Here is a 22751-nt window from a genome sequence, read left to right as displayed (position 1 = left end):
AGTGACTATTTTGGGTGTCATTGCAAGGGGTGCTTTCTACTTGTAGTCCTACCGGTGTAATGGGAATAGGGTTGAGGGCGGAGCCCCACTGTGTGCGGGAGGGGAAAATAAGAGCCTACCCAAAGTTGCTGACTGAAAGGGTAACTGATTTGTTTTTCCCCCTTGTGCTGGGTTTAGTAGCAAGAGAAAAGAAGTCACAGGCCAGAGTCTACTGCCCTCGTGCAATGGAAAGTGAGCGAGAGTGATGGGACTGAGAATTATTGATGCCTTGAAAAAGCTGTCCAACTGGGAATGGAACAGTCATAACTGTCACTGAGAAGTGTCTGTTTTGGTGTTTTGTCAGCTCACAGCCCACCTTGCTCCTGAAAGGGATGCCCTGTTTGCTGAGGCTGTTTGTAAGAAAAGGTTCCTGACTAGCTGAAGTTTTGAGAGAGAGAAGATCCCCATTTTTAGGGGCTACTCAGTTTTCTGGCCAGGAGCAGTGTGTCCTATGCAGCAGAAGGTTGCATCTAGGAGAATGAGTCCAGGTGGTGAATTGCTTGCCTTCCTCTCGTGTTTCTCTCTTCTCTAGTGTGTTGGCCAACACTCTTTCTCAATCTGTCCTTGCCTTTCCTTGTGCCGTCTCCCTTCTTAGGATATTGGCAGGCGAGCTAGGTGTGCACCCCCACAGGTTGTCTCGGGTGCCACAAAGAAGTAGGAGGGGACGAAAATCATGCAGGGCAGTCAGCGCAAGACTGGAGCGGTGACTGTTGGTGTTTGGGGCTAAGACAGATCGAAAGCGACGCAGGGAAGAGGGCCTTAATTGGGCTCTACGTAGTGCAGGAGTTCTCAAACTGGGGTTTAGGTCCCGTCAGGGGGCTGCAAGGTTGTTATCTGGGCCCTGGTCTACACTTACCTTCCCGTCCGACGCGGTGAGTTCGACTTCTCGGAGTTCGAACTATCGCGTCTGATCTAGACGCGATAGTTCGAACTCCGGAAGCGCTAGGTCGAACTCCGGTACTCCACCGCGTCAGGAGGAGTTGCCGGAGTCGACCTGCAAGCCGCGGAGTTCGCTTCCGCGGCGTCTGGACGGGTAAGTTATTCGAACTAGGGTAGTTCGAATTCAGCTACGTTATTCACGTAGCTGAATTCGCGTACCCTAGTTCGAATTAGGGGGGGTGTGTAGACCAGGGCTGGGGGGTTGTGAAATGTCATCCTCTAACCTAAACATCACTTGGCTTCCAGCATTTATAATGGTGTTGAATATATAAAAAGTGTTTTTAATTTATAAGGGGAGGGTCACACTCAGAAGCTTGCTATGTAAAAGGGATCATCAGTACAAAAGGCTGAGAACCACTGGTGTAGTGATAATTCGTGCTTGCTTGCCTTTATTAGTTTGCAGAGGAATTGTCCAGGAGTATCAGCTGGAGAAGAAGCTGGCAGAAGTGGACCTGAACTGCCTGGACATCCTTCTAAGGAGACATGAACAGTCCTCGGCTTTCTGCATTCTGGATAACTGGCTATGAGTAAGAAGTCAGTGTTTTCAATTCCTTGTCTGTACTCACTCTTGTTTCCTTCATAGGCCGTGTGCTTCCTCATTGGGATTAAGGCTGGGGAAGGGACAAGAGTCTCCTGAGCAAAGTGACTATTTTGGGTGCAGTTAAAATGGGTCTCCTAGTTGCAGCTGTAAAGTAGTAATGGGAGATGGGTTGTGGGCAGAGCTGTGGGATACGGGAGATGTGGGATGAAGAGACTACATGACATTGCAGACGGAGATGGTAATTTTATTTTTTTTCTTCCCTTTACTTCTTCCTTGGTACTAAACCCAGCAGTCACACGTCAGAGTCTACTGCCCTCGTGCGATGGAAAGTGAGTGAGAGGAGCGAGCCTGTGAGCATTGTTCATGCCAGGCAAGAGCCGTGCATCTGGGAGCCGAGCAGAGGCCACTGTCACTGAGAAGTGTCTGGTTTGGTGATTGCTCTGCTCACGGCTCAGCTCCTGGTAGGGACGCCCCATTAGCAAGGTCTGGGTTTGTAAGAAAAGGTTCCTAACTAGTGGTTATGAAGGAGACAAGGTCCCCATTTTCAGGGGCTGGTAATTTCTTTGGCCAGGAGGGGTGCGTCCTCTGCAGCAGAAGGTTGGATCCAGGGGGATGACTCCAGCTCATGAGTTTCTTGACTCCCTCCTGTGTTTTTTTTCTCTCTCTCTCTCTCCTCTAATGTGTTGGCCAACACACACTGTCTGTCTGTCTCTCTCACTCTGTCTCTGTCCTTGCTGCTTCTTGTGCTGTCTCCCTTCATAGGACATGGATAGGAGTGCTAGATGTGCGTCCCCACAGGCTAGATCTCGGGAGCTATGAACAAATAGGAGGGGATGAAAATCATGCAGGGTATTGGGCTCTAGAGTGGAGCAGTGTCTGTGGATGTTGACTCAGTCTCTGTTCATCGAGTCGAGCGGATGTAGATGGGATGGGAGAGGGAGGCAGGGATGAGGGCAAGATTAAATGCATCAGTAGTGCTGTGTGTAGTGATTGTATTTGCCTGTCTTTATTAGTTTGCAGAGGAATCATCCAGGAGCTCTCGCCGGACGAGAATATGCAGAAGTGGACGTGAGCAGCCTGGGCATCCTTCTGAGGAGACCTCAACAGTCTTCAGGTTTCTGCCTTCTGCCTAACTGGCTGTGAGTAAGCAGTGAGTGCTTGGAATTCCTCATCTGTACTCACTGTAATTTTCTTCATAGGCCGTTTCCTTCCTTGTTTGGTATGGGGCACTGTGGGATTAAGGCTGGGGAAGAGACCAGAGTCATACTTGCCAACTTTCACTGGGTAGATAAGAAACCTGAATTCACAGTATTCCAAAAATCAAGCTAATCCTATTTCCAATAAGGCCAAAACAAGCCAATTCCTAACAAACCCAGCACTCAATGACTAGATCTCTCCTGATGTGCAGTCTGGGACTGTGGTGGGTCAGCTGTGCACCCCTGACTCTCTCCCCCCTTTGCCCCTGCTTGCCGGAAGCAGCAAGCTACAACGAGCAATAAGGTACAGGTCAAAAACAAGCCCAATTTCTATGTTTTATTTTCCCCCTTGAGATTTGGTGTGTGTGACCAGAGTCTGCTGTGAAAAGTGACTATTTCGGGTGTCGTTGCAAGGGGTGCTTTCTACTTTTTGTCCTACCGGTGTAATGGGAATAGGGTTGAGGGCGGAGCCCCACTGTGTGCGGGTGGGGAAAATAAGAGCCTACCCAAAGTTGCTGACTGAAAGGGTAACTGATTTGTTCTTCTTCGAGTGATTGCTCCAATGCATTCCAGTTAGGTGTGCGCGCCGCGCGTGCACGGATCTTCGGAAGATTTTTACCCTAGCAACTCCGGCGGGCCGGCTGGGCGCCCCCTGGAGTGGCGCCGCTATAGCGCAGAATATATACCCCAGCCGGCCCGTCCGCTCCTCAGTTCCTTCTTCCCGCCCGTGACGGCAGTCGGAACTGTGGAGTGCTCAGTAGTCCTCCACATCCCTAGCTCTCTCTACTTATTTTTGTATATAGTTCTTTACTGTTAGTATAGTTAGTTTTAGTAGTAGTTAGTTTAGATAAGGATAGGGGAGTACCTTCTCCCTCCCCGTCCCCGGTGCGGGCTCATGCCCAAGGCACCGGGCTTTAAGCCCTGTGCAGCGTGCCAGAGGCCTATGCTAGTGGGGGACCCTCACGGCTCCTGCCTCCGTTGCCTGGGCGAGGCACACCGCACAGACAAGTGTGCCATTTGTTCGGCTTTTAAGCCGCGGACGCGTAAGGACAGACAGTCGCCTCAAGCAGCTCCTTATGGAGGCGTCCCTCCAGCCCCCGGCACCGTCCGCGCCGGCACCGAGGGCTTCATCGGTGCAGAGCGCACCCGCAGCACCGACCGGCTCCGGCACCGTGGCCACGGTACCTAAACCGCCGCCTAAGATGACACGGCACCGCTCGCTCTCACCTTCGCGCAAGCAGAAACTGGCGAAGGCTGTAGCGAAGGCACGCACAGACTCCGCCACGAGAGTGGCTGCTGCAGTGCGTAAAGCGGGCCCTGAGCCCTCGACTCCGGCTCCACAAGCGCCGTCGAGTCCGGCACCGCCCCGCTCCCCGGCACCGACCGAGGTTGAGCCAAGGGTGCCTTCGACGCCGGAGACATTCTCCTCCGCGAGAGACCTGATCAGGCTTATAGAGGCTCCGAGCCTCCGGCCCCCGGCACCGCCGGTGCGGGCTGTTGTCTCTCTGGGCAAGCCAGCCAGGATGACAAGACCGCCCTCTATCGACGAGCGGCATGAAAGACGGTCCCGGTCCCGGCGCAGGTCTCCGTCCCGCCGTTCGGGATCTCGTCGCCGCTCCTCTTCACGGCACCGAGCGCCATCCCGACGCCGGTCTGAGTCCCGGTACCGCTCTCCATCTCGGTACCGGTCGCACTCCCGGCACCGATCCAGGTCACCGTACCGTCGGAGGTCGTCTCGGCACCGCGACTATCGGAGTCACTCCCGGCACCGCGGATCCCGGTCCCGGTCGAGCTCCCGGCACCGCCGAAGCCCACGCTCACGTTCACCGTCCCGTCGGCGCTCTGCGTATCGACCCTCGGTGCCGTCGGTGCAGGGCCTCCCGCCTTCTGCGCTTCAGTCCGTCGGCACCACAGCACCGCCTTGGCCATCCCGCACGGCGTCCGTGGCCTCCGGTGCCGATGATACTACCCACCGGTGGCCGACCCCACAAGGACTCCCTCACGAGCAGTGGGGCTACTGGGTCCCATGGGGACAGCATGAAGGGCAGGGTATCCCATTTCCCAGGAGGGATGTGACCACCGGCACCAGGGTCCCTGAAGCGACTGTTAGCCGGCCGCCTCCCTCTCCTCCGCACGAGCCCTCGGCTCATCCGGCCCGCCAATCACCCATGCCTCACGATTCGGAGGAGGTTCAGCCACCGGCCGTAGAGCCTGAGCCAGCTCTGCAGGGTGCTTCTTCATCATCCTCGCCGGACGAGGCGGTGGCAGGTGCTGCGGCCAGCGAACCCCCGCCCATTGACCTCCGGGTCTTCCAAGACCTGCTTCGCAGGGTGGCGGAGGTCCATGAGGACGAAGATCCAATCACCAACGTGGTGCGTGCGGACGCTCCCGTCCGCGTGTCGTTACCCTTTGTCCGGACCATTCAAAAAAACGCCACTACGATCTGGCAGACCCCCGCTTCCATTCCACCCACAGCACGCGGGGTCGAGTGGAAGTACTCAGCCCCACCATCAGGCTATGAGTACCTTTACTCACACCCAACCCCGGACTCCCTCGTAGTCCAATCTGTTAACGACCGCGAGAGGCACGGCCAGCCGGCCGCTGCACCTAAGTCCAAGGACGCCAAGCGCATGGACTTGCTTGGCCGTAAGATCTACTCCGCAGGGGGTTTGCAGCTGAGGATCGCAAACATCATGGTCCTCCTCGCCAGGTACGTCTTTGACATTCTGACGTCCCTGGCGAAGTTCACGGAGCTCCTGCCTTCCACATCACGCCAGGAGTTCTCCGCCTTGCTGGATGAGGGAAAGAAGTCCTCCCGGTCATCTATTACGGCCGCCCTCGACGCCGCGGACTCCGGGGCTCGGACCTTGGCATCCGGCGTGACAATGAGGCGTATCTCCTGGCTGCAGTCCTCCACCCTGCCGCCGGAGGTGCAGCATACCCTCCAGGACCTTCCCTTCGACACCCAGGGTCTGTTTTCCAAAAAGACAGATTCTCGGATCCAGAACATGAAGGACGGGCGCATTGCCATCCGCACGCTAGGCATGCATACGCCGGCGACGCAGCGCAGGCCCTTCCGGCTGCAGCCCTCCCGCTACCAACAGCACTATCGCCCCTATGCCAGCCGACGACCGGCCCAAAATCGCCGTCCGTCCGGCAACCGCCGCAACCAGGGCCAGGCCGCTTCCAAGGCCCCTCAGGGGGCTAAGCAGGCCTTTTGATGGGGCGATCGAGGACGGCCCATCACTCTCCCTACCGGATCCTTCCCCTTTATTTTACAACCGCCTTTCCCATTTCTTTTTGGAGTGGTCCCGCTTAACATCGGACAACTGGGTGCTTCAAACAGTCCAGTCGGGATACCGCCTTCAATTTTGTTTCGCCCCCGCCTTCCCACCCACCCTCCCTGTCCCTCTTCAGGGACCCCTCTCACGAGCAAGTCCTCTTACAAGAGGTTCAGACTCTGTTGAGCGTGGGTGCCATAGAAGCAGTGCCTCAAGACAGGCGGGGCAGGGGATTCTACTCCCGTTATTTTCTCATCCCCAAGGCGAAAGGCGGGCTACGTCCTATCCTGGACCTGCGCGAGCTGAACAAATACCTGCTCAAGCCCAAATTTCGTATGGTCACCCTGGGGACCATTATTCCTTCCCTGGATCCGGGAGACTGGTTTGCCGCCCTCGACATGAAGGATGCCTACTTCCATGTCGCGATCTATCTGCCTGATCGGTGTTACCTTCGGTTTGTGGTCAACAATGCCCACTACCAGTTCGCCGTGTTACCATTCGGACTCTCCTCGGCACCAAGGGTATTTACAAAATGCATGGCAGTCGTAGCAGCAGCCCTCCGCCGTCGTCAGATGCACGTCTACCCGTATCTCGACGACTGGCTGGTCCGAGCTCAGTCCCGTCAGCTCGTGATATAACAGATGGCAGAAATTCTGTCTCTCTTTCAGCGGCTTGGTCTTCTCATCAACACCGAGAAGTCCACTTTGCTCCCAACGCAGCGGCTGGAGTTCATCGGAGCGGTTCTCGACTCCACGGTTGCCAGGGCCTCTCTTCCTCGCGCCCGGCACCAGATGATGGTCTCCATCATCCGGGATCTCGTCGCCTTCCCGACCACAACAGTGCGCTCCTGCCTACGCCTTCTGGGTCACATGGCCTCCTGCACATATGTCACCGCATATGCGCGGCTTCATCTTCGCCCCTTCCAGTCCTGGCTCGCGACGGTGTACCGGCCTCATCGAGACCCCATCGACATGGTGGTCACGGTCAACAGGATGACCCTCGACTCCCTCCGCTGGTGGCTCACCCCGGAGGTCGTGTGTGCGGGGGTCCCGTTCCATCCTCCTCGCCCATCCATCACGTTGACCACGGATGCCTCAGCGCTCGGTTGGGGGGCCTACCTGGGCGAGCTTCACACCCAAGGCCTTTGGTCGCCTCAGGAACTCGCGCTACACATCAATGTCCGCGAGCTCCGTGCCATCCGCCTCGCCTGCCGAACCTTCTGCTCCCACCTTCAACGCCGTTGTGTAACAGTACTCACGGACAACACCGCTGCGATGTACTATGTAAACAAGCAGGGCGGAGCCCGCTCTTCCCCCCTCTGCGAGGAAGCGCTCCTCCTGTGGAACTTCTGCGTGACCCACTCCATTCACCTAGAAGCGTCTTTTCTTCCGGGAGTACAGAACATGCTGGCCGACCATCTCAGCAGGTCGTTTCTCTCCCACGAGTGGTCCCTTCGTCCCAACGTTGCACATACGATTTTCCAGAGGTGGGGGTTTCCCCGGGTCGACCTCTTCGCCTCCAAGGCGAACATGAAGTGTCTCCAGTTTTGCTCGTTCCGAGGTCACTCACCGGGCTCTCTGTCGGACGCCTTCCTGTATCCCTGGCAGACTCACCTCCTCTATGCCTTTCCTCCTTTTCCGCTCGTGCACAGAGTGCTCCAGAAGCTGTGGAGGGATCGAGCCACCGTCATACTCGTGGCTCCGGCCTGGCCGAGACAGCATTGGTACACCCTGCTGCTCGAGCTCTCTGTTCGGGATCCCATCCCCCTCCCGTTTATGGCCGGACCTCATCACGCAGGACTTCGGCATACTCCACCATCCGAACCTGCAGTCCCTCCATCTTACAGCCTGGTGCCTGCGTGGTTGACCCACGCAGAGAGGGATTGTTCGGCGGCCGTGCAGCAAGTCCTGCTTGAGAGCAGAAAGCCTTCCACTCGCTCCACCTACCTGGCGAAATGGAAGAGGTTCGCGCTCTGGTGTGACCAACGAGGGCTCAACCCTTTCGTTGTACCCGTCCCTACCATCTTGGACTACCTTTGGTACCTTAAGGAGCAAGGTCTGGCGGTCTCCTCCTTGCAGGTACATCTGGCAGCGGTGTCCGCTTTGCGTCCTTCTCTGGAAGGTCGTTCCATCTTTTCCAATCCGATGGTCTCCCGCTTCCTGAAAGGCCTGGACCGATTGTACCCGCCGGTGCGGCGTCCGGCCCCAACCTGGGATTTGAACCTCGTCCTGTCCAAACTCATGGGTCCGCCATTCGAACCGATGGCCACGTGTTCTCTTTACCTCTCCTGGAAGACGGCCTTCCTCGTCGCCATAACATCGGCTAGACGAGTCTCGGAGCTCCGGGCGCTGACGGTAGGTCCGCCATACACCGTCTTCCATGCAGACAAGGTGCAGCTTCGTCCGCATCCGGCCTTCCTGCCAAAAGTGGTCTCGGCTTTCCACCTCAATCAGGACATCTTTCTCCCGGTCTTCTTCCCGAAGCCCCATGCCTCGCCTTGGGAACAACAGCTCCACACCCTCGACGTCCGTAGAGCGCTTGCTTTTTACATCGAGCGGACGAAGCCTTTTAGGCGGTCTACGCAGCTCTTCATAGCAGTCGCCGATCGCATGAAAGGCGAGCCGGTCTCTTCCCAGCGCATCTCCTCCTGGGTAACTCAATGCATCAGAGCATGCTACGAGCTGGCTCGCGTGCCCCCGGGCCGCTTCACCGCTCATTCCACGAGGGCGCAAGCCTCGTCTGCCGCCTTCCTGAGCCAGGTCCCCATCCAGGACATCTGTCGAGCGGCCACATGGTCTTCGGTCCACACTTTCGCCTCCCACTACGCGTTGGTGCAGCAGTCTCGAGACGACGCAGCCTTCGGCTCAGCAGTTTTACTCTGCCACGTCTCACTCCGACCCCACCGCCTAGGTAAGGCTTGGGAATCACCTAACTGGAATGCATTGGAGCAATCACTCAAAGAAGAAAAGACGGTTACTCACCTGTAGTAACTGTTCTTCAAGATGTGTTGCTCCAATCCATTCCAGACCCGCCCTCCTTCCCCACTGTCGGAGTAGCCGGCAAGAAGGAACTGAGGAGCGGACGGGCCGGCTGAGGTATATATTCTGCGCTATAGCGGCGCCACTCCAGGGGGCGCCCAGCCGGCCAGCCGGAGTTGCTAGGGTAAAAATCTTCCGAAGAGCCGTGCACGCGCGGCGCGCACACCTAACTGGAATGGATTGGAGCAACACATCTCGAAGAACAAGAGTTACTACAGGTGAGTAACCGTCTTTTTTTTTCCCCCTTGTGCTGGGTTTAGTAGCAAGAGAAAAGAAGTCACAGGCCAGAGTCTACTGCCCTCGTGCAATGGAAAGAGAGCAAGAGCGATGAGTCTGCAAGCGTTGTTGATGAGAGGCAGAAGGCGTCCATCTGGGAGCGGAACCGCCACCACTCTCAATGAGAAGTGCCTTCTTTGGTGATGGCTCTGCTCAAGGCCCATCTTGCTCCTGGTAGGGACGCCGCGTGAGCTGGGGCTGGGCTTGTAAGAAAAGGTTCCTGACTAGTTGTGGTTACAAGGGAGACGATGTCCCCATTTTCAGGGGCTGCTCATGTCTCTGGCCAGGACCAGTGTGTCCTCCGCAGCATATTAAATCCAGGGGGATGACTCCAGCTGGTGAGTTTCTTGACTCCCTCCCACGTTTCTCTCTCTCTCTCTCTCTCTCTCCTCTAATGTGTTGGCCAACACACACTCTGTCTGTCTGCCTTTCTTTCTCTCTCTCTCTCTCTCTCTCTGTCCTTGCCTCTTCTTGTGCTGTCTTTCTTCGTAGGACACGGCAGGTGTGTTACGTGTGCATCCCCACAGGCTAGGTCTTGTGAGCTATGAACAAGTAGGGGGCCGAAATGATGCAGGGCAGTGGGCGCTAGAGTGGAGCGGTGACTGTGGGTGTTGTGGGGCTAAGACAGATCGAAAGTGACGCAGGGAAAAGGGCCTTAATTGGGCTCTATGTAGTGCAGGAGTTCTCAAACTGGGGTTTAGGTCCTGTCAGGGGGCCGCAAGGTTGTTGTCTGGGGGTTGTGAAATGTCATCCTCCATCCTAAACATCACTTGGCTTCCAGCATTTATAATGCTGTTGAATATACAAAGTGTTTTTAATTTATAAGGGGAGGGTCACTCAGAAGCTTGCTATGTAAAAGGGACCATCAGTACAAAAGGTTGAGAACCACTGGTGTAGTGATAGTTCGTGCTTGCTTGCCTTTATTAGTTTGCAGAGGAATTGTCCAGGAGTCTCAGCTGGAGAAGAAGCTGGCAGAAGTGGACCTGAACTGCCTGGACATCCTTCTAAGGAGACATGAACAGACCTCAGCTTTCTGCCTTCTGAACTGCCTGTGAGTAAGCGCTCAGTGCTTTCAATTCCTTATCTGTACTCACTCTTGTTTCCTTCATAGGCCGTGTGCTTCCTCGTTGGGTACGAGGCTCTTTGGGATTAAGGCTGGGGAAGGGACAAGAGTCTCCTGAGCAAAGTGACTATTTTGGGTGCAGTTAAAATGGATCCCTTCTAGTTGAAGCTGTAAAGTAGTAATGGGAGATGGGTTGAAGGCAGAGCTGTGGGATATGGGAGATGTGAAATGAAGAGACTGTGACATTGCAGACGGAGATGGTAATTTTATTTTTTTTCTTCCCTTTACTTTGTCCTTGGAACTAAACCCAGCAGTCACACATCAGAGTCTGCTGCCCTCATGCGATGGCAAGTGAGTGAGAGCAGCGAGCCTGTGAGCATTGTTCATGCCAGGCAACAGCTGTCAATGTGGGGGTCGAGCAGACGCCACTGTCAGTGAGATAAGTGTCTGTTTTGCTGAGGGTTCTGCTCACGGCCCATATCAGTTTCTTGCCTTTCTCCGTGTTTCTCTCTCTCTCTCTCTTTTACTCTTCTCTAGTGTGTTGGCCAACACTCTCTGTCTCTGTCCTTGCCTCTCCTTGTGCTGTCTCCCTTTATAGGACACGGGCAGGAGTGTTAGGTGTGCATCCCCACAGGCTAGGTCTCAGGAGCTATGAAGAAGTAGGAGGGGATGAAAATCATGCAGCGTAGTGAGCGGTAGAGTGGACCGGTGACTGTCAGTGACTCAGTCTCTGTTCATCGAGTTGAGGTGATGTAGATGAGATGGGAGAGGGAGGCAGGGATGAGGGCATTCATAGAGCTCTGTGTAGTGACAGTTCTTGCTTGGCTTTATTAGTTTGCAGAGGAATCGTCCAGGAGCCCCAGCTGGATGAGAATGTCAGAAGTGGACCTGAGCAGCCTGGACATCCTTCTAAGGAAACAAGAATAGTCCTCCAGTTTCTGCCTTCTGCATAACTGGCTGTGAGTAAGGGCTCAGTGCTTGGAACTCAGTCATCTGTACTCACTGTAGTATTCTTCATTGACAGTGTGGTTTCTTGTTGGGTACAGGGCTCTGTGGGATTAAGGGTGAGGAGGGGCCAGAGTCTGCTATGCAGAGTGACTCTGTTGGGTGTTGTTGTAAGAGGTGCTTTGTACTTTCAGTCTTAAAGGTGTAATGGGTAGAGGGCGGAACCCCGCCGTGCGTGAGAGGGGAGAAGAAGAGCCTACGAGACATTTCTGACCTGAGACGGTAGCTTGTTTTAAGGCCTGATTTTAGTACCAAGGAAAAAGACATCACGTGTCAAAGTCTACTGCCCTTATGAGAGAGTGACGAGACTGCGAACGTTGTTGGTGCCAGGCAGGAGCCGTCCATCTGGGAGCAGAACAGCTGCTACTATCACTGAGATAAGTATCTGTTTTTGCTGAGGGTTCTGCTCATGGCCCACCTGGCTACAGGTAGACACCCCGTTAGGTGGGGCTGGGGTTGTAAGAAAAGGTTCCTGACTAGCTGTGGTTTTGAGGGAGACACGGTCCCCATTTTCAGGGGCTGATTTCTCTGGCCAGGATCGGTGTGTCCTCGGCAGGAGAAGGTTAGATCCATGAGGATGACTCCAGGTGGTGAGTTGCTTGCCTTCCTCCTGTTTCTCTCTTCTCTACTCTACTCTGTGTTGGCCAACACACACACACCCTCTCTCTCTCTCTCTCTCTCTCTTTGCTGTCTCCCTTCATAGGGTACGGGCAGGAGTGCCATGTGTGCATCCCCTCAGGCTAGGTCTTGGGAGCTATGAACAAGTAGGAGGGGACGAAAATCATGCATGGTAGTGGGCGCTAGAGTGGAGGGGTGACTGTGGATGTTGACTGTCTCTCCAAGTGGGCCTGATGTAGATAGGATGGGAGAGGGAGGCAGGGATGAGGGCAAGATTACTTGCACCAATTGAATTTTGTGTAGTGATGGCTCTTGCTTCGCTCATTTCCTGCGCTTGCAGAGGAATTGTCCAGGAGCAGCAGCTGAAGGAGAAAGTGGCAGACGCGGACCTGAGGAGCCTGGACATCCGTCTAAGCAGACATGAATGGTCCTCAGATTTCTGCCTCCCGCACAACTGGCTGTGAGTAAGCGGTCAGTGCTTGGAATCCCTCATCTGTACTGGCTCCGGTTTTGTTCAGAGGCTCTGAATTTCCTCATTGGACACGGTGCTCTATGGGATTCAGACGAGGCAAAGGCACAAGTCTCCTGTGCAGAGTGAGTATCTTGGATGTAGGTGCAGTGGGCTGCTTTTTAGTTGTAGTGCTAAAGCTGTAATGGGAGGAGGGTTGAGGGCAGAGCCCTGAGGTGTGGTAGATGGGAGAAGAAGAGCTTATGCACGTTGCAGACTGAGATGCTAACTGATTGGTTTTCCCCCCTAGTGTTGGGTTTAGTACCAAGTGCAAAGTCGGAGTCCACTCGGCACATGTCATGGAAAGGGAGCGAGAGCTGGGAGATTCTAAGCACTGTTGATGCCAGGGAAGAGCCATCCAGTTGGGAGTGGAGCAAGGACCACTGTCAGTGAGATAAGTGTCTTGTTAGGTGAAGGCTCTGCTGTGGTTATGAGGAAGACAAGGTCCCTATTTTCAGGGGCTGCTCAGTCCTCTGGCCAGTACCGGGGTGTCCTCTGCAGCGGAAGGTTGGATCCAGGAGGATGACTCCAGGTGACAAGTTGCTTGCCTTCCTCCCGTGTTTCTCATTTTCTCGCTCTGTCTCTTTAGTGTGTTGGCCAACACACTCTCTTAATCGGTCCTTTCCTTTCCTTGTGCCATCTCCCTTCTTAGGACACAGGCAGGCCTGCGAGGTGGTGCATCTCCACAGGTTAGGTCTTGAAAGCCCTGGAGTGGTAGGAGGGGACGAAAACCATGCGGGGTAGTGGGTGCGAGAGTGGAGCAGTGACTGTCAATGTTGAATCGGTCTCTGTTCAAGTGGGGCTGATGTAGATGGGGTGGAAGACTGAGGCAGGATTGAGGGCAACATTTCAAGTACCATTAGAGCTGTGTGTAGAGATGGCGCATGCTTGGCTTTTGCAGCTGCTCTTCCATAGGAATTGTCCAGGAGCTCGAGCCGGGGGAGAAACTGGCAGAGGTGCATCTGAGCAGCTTGGACACCGTACTAACCATACAGGAATAGTCCTCAGCTTGCTGCCTTCTGAACAACTGGCTGTGAGTAAGAAGTCAGTGCTTTCAATTCCGGATTTGTACTCGCTGTAGTTTACTTCACAGGCCTTGTGCTTCCTCACTGGGTACAGGACACTGTGGTATTAAGGCTGGGGAAGGGACAACAGTCTCCTGAGCAAAGTGACTATTTTGGGTGCAGTTACAATGGATCCCTTCTAGTTGCAGATGTAAAATAGTAATAGGAGATGGTTTGATGGCGGAGCCGTGGGATATGGGAGATGTGAGATAAAGAGATTACGTGACATTCCAGATGGAGATGCTAATTTGTTTGTTTGTTCTCTCCTCTGCTGGGTTTAGTACCAAGGAAAAATAAGTCACATGTCAGAGACTACTGCCCTCATGCAATGGAGAGTGAGTGAGAGCAGCGAGTCTGAGCATTGTTCATGCCAGGCAAGAGCCGTTCATTTGGGAGCCAAGCAGATGCCACTGTCAGTGAGATAAGTGTCTGTTTGCTGAGGGTTCTGTTAACAGCCCATCTGACTCCAGGTACAGACACCCTGTTAGCTGGGGCTGGTTTGTCAGAAGAGTTTCCTGACTAGCTGGGGATACAAGGGAGACAAGGTCCCCATTTTTAGGGGCTTGTCATTTCTCTGCTCACAAGCAGTGTGTCCTCCGCAGGAGAAGGTTGGATCCAGGAGGATGACTCCAGATGGTGAGTTACTTGCCTTTCTCCTGTGCTTCTCTCTCTCTCTCTCTCTCTTCTCTAGTGTGTTGGCCAACACTCTCTTTCTCTCTCTGTCTCTGTCCTTGCCTCTCCTTGTGCCGTCTCCCTTCATAGAACAGGGGCAGGAGTGCTAGGTGTGCATCCCCACAGGCTTGGTCTCGGGAGCTATTAACAAGTAGGAGGGGATGAAAATTATGCAGGATAGTGGGCACTAGAGTGGAGCAGTGTCTGTGGATGTTGACTCGGTCTCTGTTCATTGAGTCCGGGGGATGGAGATGGAATGGGAGAGGGAGGCACGGATGAGGACATTGATAGAGCTCTGTGTAGTGAGGGTCCTTGCTTGGCTTTATTAGTTTGCAGAGGAATCGTCCAGGAGCCCTCACCCGAGGAGAATATGCAGAAGTGGATCTGAGAAGCCTGGACATCCTTCTAAGGAGACATGAATAGTCCTCAGGTTTCTGCATAACTGGCTGTCCTCATCTATATCAGGGGTCGGCAACCTTTCGCAAGCGGTGTGCTGAGTCTTCATTTATTCACTCTAAGGTTTCGCGTGCCAGTAATACATTTTAATGTTTTTCAGAAGGTCTCTTTAGTTATATAATATATCGACATAGAAACTAGTGTTTTATTGTAAAATAAAGAAGGTTTTCAAAATGTTTAAGTAGCTTCATTTAAAATTACATTAAAATGTTGATCTTACACCGCTGGCCTGCTCAACCCGCTGCTGGTCTGGGGTTCTGTTCCACTAGGCTGCCAGCAGGCTGTGCGGGGCCTTGCCCACATACAGCAGGTAGCTACTTTCTCCCTGGTTCTGGCCCATTCTCTTCCTCTCTCTGCACTGAGCTGAGGGTGGGAGTGGACCGAGCACAGGGCTGGGGCTGAAGGGTCTGGCCAGGAGCTAGAATGAGGGAGGGGGCTCAGGGTTGGGGGCAGACAGTCTGGGGGTGGGGGCACTTACCTGGGCAGCTCCCATTTGGTGTGAGGGGTGCAGGTGGAATGTGAGTGGGGGTGCAGGAGCTCCCGTTTGGTGCTCAGGGTGGGGGTGGTGATGTGCAGGGGTGCAAGAGTCAGGGCAGAGGACTGGGGGCATGTGAGGGGGGTGCAGGTGTCAGGGCGGGGGGGCTGGGTATGTGTGGGGGTGCCAGAGTCAGGGCTGGAGTCGGGGGTGGTGGTGGTGAAGGAGTCAGAGGGCTGGGTGTGTATGAGGGAGGTACAGAGCTCAGGGCAGGGGCCTGGGTGTGTGCGTGGGGGGAGGGATATCAGGGCTCAGGGCAGAGGGCTGGGTGACTGCCCCCCTCCACTCCCCCAACCCCCTCCTGGGACCCCTGCCCCTATCTAAGCCTCCCTGTTCTTGTCCTGTGACTGCCCCCCAGGAGCCTACTCCCTACCTCTCCCCTGACTACCCCAACCCTTATCCACACCCCGAGACAGACCCCCTGACTCCCATGCCCCATCCAACCACTCCCCACCCCTGATGGGACCCCCAGAACTCCCGACCCGTACAACCCTCCCCCTGCTCCCTGCCTGCTGCAACCCCCTCCACACCCTGCCTCCTGACAGCCCCCCCAAACTCCTGACTCATCCAAACCCCCCAGCTCCTTGTCCCCTGACCAGGTCCTCCAGAGACCCCCCTACCCTGTCCCCTGACCCCTACCCAGCCCCCACCCCCTGACAGACCCCAGAATTCCCATGCCCCATCCACCCCCTGTTCCCTGTCTGCCGTCTCCAGAGACCCCTTAGCCACCCCCCGGGATCCCACCCCCATCCAACCAACCCTGCTCCCTGTCCCCTGACTGCCCCCACCCCTTACCCAACTGGCCCAGCCCCAGATCCCCTTACCATGAGCCTCCAAGCAAAGCCAGCCTATGCTCCCCTGTGGGAGCGCACAGCCCCGGCCCCAGAGTGCTGCGTGCGGTGGCAGGGATCCGGGGGAGGGGCCAGTGGCTTGCTGTGCTCGGCCCAGTGCTCCAGCCCAGGAGCGCGGACCCTGCGGCTTGCAGTGCTGGCAGGATTGTTAATGGCACCCTGGAGTCCCAGCAGGCAGCCGCGTGCCATTGAAAATCGGCTCCTGTACCTTATTTGGCATGTGGCTGCCAGAGGTTGCTGACCCCTGACCTTGTGTCTCTGTGGCTCCATGAGGGAAATAACTAGTGACACCGTGTGGCCATGCAGGGTATTGCACAGAGCATTTCCTGTGTGGAGCAACAGTGACACCGTGTGGCCACGCAGGGTATTGCATAGAGCATTTCGTGCATGGAGCAACAGTGACACCGTGAGGCCATGCAGGGTGATGCACAGTTGCTCCATGAAGGAAATGCTTTGTCCACCCCAGGGGCAGCTCTAACCATTTCGCTGCCCCAAGCACGGCAGTACGCCACGGGGGGCGCGCTGGAAGTCACCGGTCCCGTGGCTCCGGTGGAACAGCTTCAGGCACGCCTGCGGGAGGTCCACCGGAGTCGCCTGCTGCCCTCCCGGCGACAGGCAGAGCGCCCCCCCGCGGCATGCCGCCGCAAGCATGCTCTTGGCGCGCTGGGGTCTGGAGCCGGCCCTGGCCCACCTGGTGTGTGTCTTGCTCCATGAGATAAATGCTCTCTGCATTCTCCCAAGAGGCCACCCACTGACACTGCTGCTCCATGAGGGAAATACTTTGTGCATTAACCCTGAGTGGCCCCTCGTTGTCACTATCCCTTGATGAGGGGAAATGGTTTGTGAGTTATCTGGATTGGCCACCTGGTTTCACTCTTGCTCTGGGAGGAAAATACTTAGTGACATCAGGTGACCACTTGAGGTAATGCACCCAGCATCTCCTTCAGTGCATTCCAGCCTGCCCCCAACCGGGACCCATTCAACCTCCTCCAACCTGCTCTGGCATCCCCAGACTTGCCAGCACTGGGCTCACCCCACCTCAATCTGCCCCCTGCATGTGGCCCTCCAATCCACCCCATCTGTTCCCCATCTCAGGGCACCCCAACATCCTCCATGACACCCAGTCCCTACACCTCAACCCCAATTGGCTCCAATCTATTTCTTCTTTGCTGGGCCCCACTTCCCCAGCACCACATTTCCCCATGCCACCCACAGCCAGCCAGGCTTCCCTCTCCAATTCCTGTTACCCTTCCCAGCCACACTGGGGCCTTGCAACCCCCTCCACCCTGCCCTTACTCTCCAAGGCTTATGAATCCCACATTCCCTCAGTACAGCTTGGGAACCCTAAACCCCTCTACCTCACAGTGCAGCCCCCACCCCCAGATATCATACAACTAAGCCACTGATGCACGGACCCCAAATTGCCTACTGAACATGTCCATTGATCAGCCCCATGGATTCTCTCTCTTTTCCTCTCCTTGTGCTGCCTCCCTTCCTAGTGTTAGGCCTGAATAAAGATGTAGCACAAAACCAGTTGTGCCAACCTGACTAAAATCAGGCTAGCAGAGGTTTCTGGGAAAACCCAGAGTGAAATACTGACAGGCAGAATTGTCTCACAAAGCCCTGGGAAAGAGCAAGATAAGTGAGGGGGCTGATGCCAGCTGTGTTGTGTTAAGACACAGTGTTTGAAGGACTGATAAGAAACACAAGCATCTCACAGTTCTGACTAACTCCCTGGTTTAGTGTTCGGTGTGTTTTTAACTCCCTCACATTCCTAACCTTTGGCGCTTGTTGAGATATTAATAATATAATGCTGTAGAGACTAGGCATGCGTATATATTAAAAGGTGTCTAATTTCTAGTTGTTAGACAAAGGGGGTGGATTGCTTAAGTAAATGATTTATGACGTAATAAAACTGTCTATATAAGCTATACTAAGCTGTAAAGGGGGGGCTGGTTCTTTTCGGATACGAGCTGTTCTTTACTGACACGTGCACTTATCAATAAAGAACTTTTGATCGGACCTTGCTGGTGTTGCCTGGCTCTCTGCGGTCAGACAACGAACTTCGCTGTTGGGGTTCGAGTCCCCGACATCTTTGGCGACTCCGCCGGGACTTTGTCTGACTCTCCGGCGGGGGATCAGACTTTGAGGCAACGCAGCGCGCATCCTCTGATTTAGAGGAGCCTTGCCTGGTAATCTGATCTCTGCGTCGGCGATAAGGCGAGTTCTGTGAACCAGCTGAAGCTCGTAGAAATCCAGCAACATCCACCTACCCGTTGAGTAGGGTTAAGGTTGCCTGGGTTTGAGTCCCAGTGCAGATTGTCGGGGTTAGAGTCCCTGACAACTTAGGTCTGGGTTAGAGTCCCAGTCCAGGTCTGGGTTAGAGTCCCAGTCCAGGTTTGCACAGGATCCAAGTAGTCTGGGTTAGAGTCCCAGCCTGGGTTTGAGTCCCAGTCCAGGTGTTCGAGTCCCCTGGAGAGGTAAGTGAGCGCTCGACGCGGGAGGTGGGGGTTAGAGTCCCTTTACCTTGACGCGGGGAAGAGGGGTTAGAGTCCCCTTACAAAATGGAACAATTTGGCAGTAAGTGTCTGGGGGACGCCCCATTGTCTCTAATACTTAAAGATTGAAAGAAGATTTCTGGAACCAGGTAGCTTTTGGAGCTGTATGTTTAAAGCTGTATGGAGAGCTCTTGTAAAAATCCCCCAGCATATGCCCCAGAGCCACACTGGGAGGAAGACTGTCCGTGGGGACGTCTGTCTCTCTTGGGCTCACGCCATCTGAATTTATTGACTGTGCAGCAAGATATGATGCATCATGGTAATAGGAAATAATGGCCTTGGTGTGTGTGTGTGTGTGTGTGTGTGTGTGTGTGTGTGTGTGTGTGGAAAATGGGGGAGGGACAGTCTAAATATTCCACCTCACCCCCTAAGGGTACCCCAGCATGTTACATGTACGTACATTATGGTCTTAAAACCTGCAGGTATTTAAAGAATTGGAATCTTTACACGCGTGAAAATCTATCTAAACAATGCCCATTAGAAGGTACCTTCAATCTAGATAAGATCATATATTTCAAAGGAGCTTTTAATCACCAAAGAAAAGCCTCTGACACAGTGTGAGCAATTTGTCTAGGAACGGGTTAATTTGAAATTCAGCTTGACTTGGTGAAACTGGAGAAGCCACTTGAACTGGACTCTCTGAAAGAGACACTGCAGGAGATTCCAGGGTGTAAAAAACAGCTCTCCCAAGAGCGGAAGCATGTTGGAAATTCTGGACAAGCTGTATACAGGATAATCTCCCGTCTGCCTATTCCCCTTCTCTGAACGTTATACAGATGTGGCCAGTTTGGACATGTGTGAGTATTAAAGTGGCTTAAGGGTTGAAGCATTCATGTTCTTCCTGAGTAATGTGGGAGCGTTCCCAACACTCTTCATTGTTGTTTTATTATTTTTAATTAAGCTTTAAAATTTGATTATATGGTGTGTTCCCCCAACGTCCTGCAGTAGATAAATTGGTAACAGATTTGTCACAGTTTGGTGAGCAATTGAGAATAGGGGAGCCCTATAGAATTTACACCATCTATCTGTTTTACCTTTGTTATTTTGTGTTTCTTTTGTTTGGTACTGTTAGTGTTATATGTTGAGGATTGCATGATTAAAGGTGAGCCTACTCTCAGCTGCAGTAAGTCTGAGAACTGGAGAGGGGTTTAGCATTTTTCTCTCCACCCTGGTTGACCGGAAGGGTGGCAGGTGGATCTACCCCCAGTCGTAGCAGGACTGGGCAATAGAGTAGTTGGAGAAAAGGGACGAGATGTGTACTTGATAACTAGAATTGAGCAATTAAGAGCATGGATCATGAACCGGGCGGCAACTCAAACCTGCGCCAGGGCAAGTTGCAGGCCTTGAGACAGGATTTCCAGTTAGAAAAGGAAGCCCTGGCTAAGCACGTACCAGTCCTTCAGGGACTTGTTAAAATTTAACCCTTTGTGCTCAGCATATGTTGTAACAGCAGTGTGTTTGCTACAAGAGGAAATTGAATAGTTCAACGCCAGTGGGCCATGTGTTTTGCCCAGGTGGCAAGCCTCACAGGGGAGGACTCGAGTAGTTTTGTTAGTAGAAATGTTTTAGGGCAAAGACCAGAAGGGTGGGGGCTAGTTACAAAGCCCACCCTCCTGGCTACACTGGTAGTGACGGTTCAGCGAGGAAAAAGGATCGGGCCCAGGCGGCCAGGCAACAGACAGAGAGCTTGGAGAACAGGTTGGAAACTTTTAGGGTGTAGTGAAAAAAAAAAACAAGAACGGAGTAAGTAAGTATACACATAGGGGTTCAAATACTCAGAAGAATATTTGGCATGGTGATCTGAGTTGGTAAGTGGTTGTTGAAAGGACAAGCAAGTGATTTAAGGCACAGTGAAAAGTTAACTCTATAGTTGCTGGAGGGAACAGCAGTTGAATTTTGTAAATGTACTAAAGTAAAAAGTTCTTGGTGTCTTTGAAATGTTTGTAAATAAATTCAGGCAAAGAAATTATTAGATTGCAATCATTTGGCTATGAACAATTTTGTTAAATCAGCTGAAGAATGTATACAGTGCTATGTCATTAAAATTGTATTAGGCTCTAAGAGCACTGTGAGTGATGATGTTTTCTTTCAGTGTTTACAAGCAGGAGTTACAAGTAAAAAGTGAGCCAGCAAGCATCTGTATTAATGCAAATTATCTAACTAATAAGATAGGAGCCACTAAAACAGGGGCTGCCTATAAAACACATACAAGAAAATATGGGGTAATTCCCTTGTTTTGCCTAAAATCAACAAGAGTATTTGTATATTTTTAGTAATGATTGCCTGCCCAGAAGGGGTAGACTTCTGTTTTTTGTCTTTCAGATGATCAGAGACAACTGATGCCGGCTGAACAGCATTCAACGTACCATAATTTGCTGGCACAGTAAAAATTGTGTTTTGTGTTCTATGTTCTGTCTTGTGGTGTTGTCTTGTGGCCAAAATTGATGTGTTTAATATTTTTATGGGATGGTCTGATTTAAAATCAAGCAGCAGTGTTGGATTAAAATGCAGATATTTGTTTTGTTCAACTTAGAATACAAAGTGTTTGGATACATCAGCAAAATGTGATATACTAAAGTCTTATACATTTTCTTAAGTAAGAGAAAGATACTACATTGGCCAAAACTTTTAATTGACAATTGTTATTGACATTTGCATATTAACAGTCTTTGAAAACAAGGGCATGGAAAGTTAACCCACTCCCCATATTGTACATGGGATCCTTCTGGCTACCTCAGACTTCTAGCCAGAGGGCTGGGGATGGTGGAAAGCTATTGGACTACAGTTTGTATTAAATGAACTCATCGAAGTGGGTGTGCTTGTCTTGGTTTGTTGTTCTCAAGTTCTGTAATAACATTATTTTAGTGAAATGGTATATGTGGCATATATTAGATAAGACTAATGTACTGTATAACAGCAATGTGTATGTGTTCATTGTTAACACCAGGTGTATATGTAAAACATGAAAGTTTTTTTTGTAGGTTAAAAAAAAAAACAAGCTGAGAAGGGAAGCGGAAAAAAAACAAAAAACAAGTTGACTGAAAAAAAAAATAGATAACATGCTCAGTTTAAAGCTGAGACACTGACTTTGTTCAAGGACACTCCTCACAGCTAAGACTTGGCTAACCCTCAAAAGGAACAAGGGGGGGACTTAAATTTGCCCATGCAGCTATAAAATTTGTAAAATCTGCAAAGACACTAATGCAATGTGTTAGGTTTCTTTTCTCACAGGTAAAGAAGAAACAACCCAAAGATCCTAGCAGCCTGCCCCTCCTTGGAACCAGGAGACTGGGTCTACATAAAGATCCATCAACGAAAGACTGCCTTGGCTCCATGCTGGAAAGGCCCGTATTGAGTCCTGCTGTCTACCAACACTGCTGTGAAGTGCCAAAGACTAACTGCTTGGACCCAGGATTCTCACTGCAAAAAGACCCCTCCACATCAGAAGAACTTTCCTATTGATGATTCGCCTATTCTTTCTTCTAGTTCTACTGTGCTTCTGGACAGCAGGGAAGAAGGACAAGGTAACGTACTGGTAACCTTTCCCTTGTCCACTGACAGACCAACTGTGCCTTTAGACTTTTATAGAAAAAGCACAGCTATTACAGGGTGATATGTGCTGGAAACCTCTCCCCTGTAGGATGCTAAACCACAATTGTTTTGGGAAAGAAGAAGAAACACTCACTCCACTGACATTGCCAAAGTCCAGGAATTCCTGACTAAAAGGACATTGAGAACTGACCCTGGTGAAGAAACAAAGAATTACACACTGGCAGGACTAAATTTGTGGGACTTATATTTGGAACTGTGGTATTAATTGGATTTTGGGGTTTATTCTACAGGCTGCGCCCTGTGCTTTGGATAAATCCTTCAGCATGTATTGCCCTCCCTCGTTGCATTTTGAATAACATTGTCCTTATCCAGTTTTCAGATCGCTTTCACATACCCAGATTGCTCACAAGGGGCTGCCATTAGATTAGTCTACCAGAAAGCCTGGGCTATTTCCTCTGGAACAAAGAGGGACCTAAAAGCCAAGAAAATGATGAGAAATTGGGCCAACTAAAAAGGCCAATAGCCTTATTTTTGCAGCTCAGCTATCTTCAGTACAGGC

General features: G+C 52.5%; 2 long non-coding RNA genes across 2 annotated transcripts in view; both read left to right on the top strand.

Moving 5' to 3' along the window:
* The window catches only part of LOC123354720, a 35224-nt gene that overhangs the window by 8263 nt on the left and 4210 nt on the right, over window positions 1-22751 (top strand). The gene's annotated exons all lie outside the window — the stretch shown is intronic.
* Window positions 1975-9629, top strand: LOC123354716. The gene is made up of 3 exons (XR_006574842.1): window positions 1975-2658; window positions 9295-9484; window positions 9575-9629. It is a non-coding gene; the product is annotated as an uncharacterized LOC123354716 (long non-coding RNA).

The sequence above is a fragment of the Mauremys mutica genome, chromosome 22 (assembly GCF_020497125.1).
Source record: "Mauremys mutica isolate MM-2020 ecotype Southern chromosome 22, ASM2049712v1, whole genome shotgun sequence".
Classification (NCBI taxonomy): Eukaryota; Metazoa; Chordata; order Testudines; family Geoemydidae; genus Mauremys; species Mauremys mutica.
The sequence above is the reverse complement of the archived record's forward strand: the minus strand, read 5'-3'. Positions and strand labels throughout refer to the sequence as shown.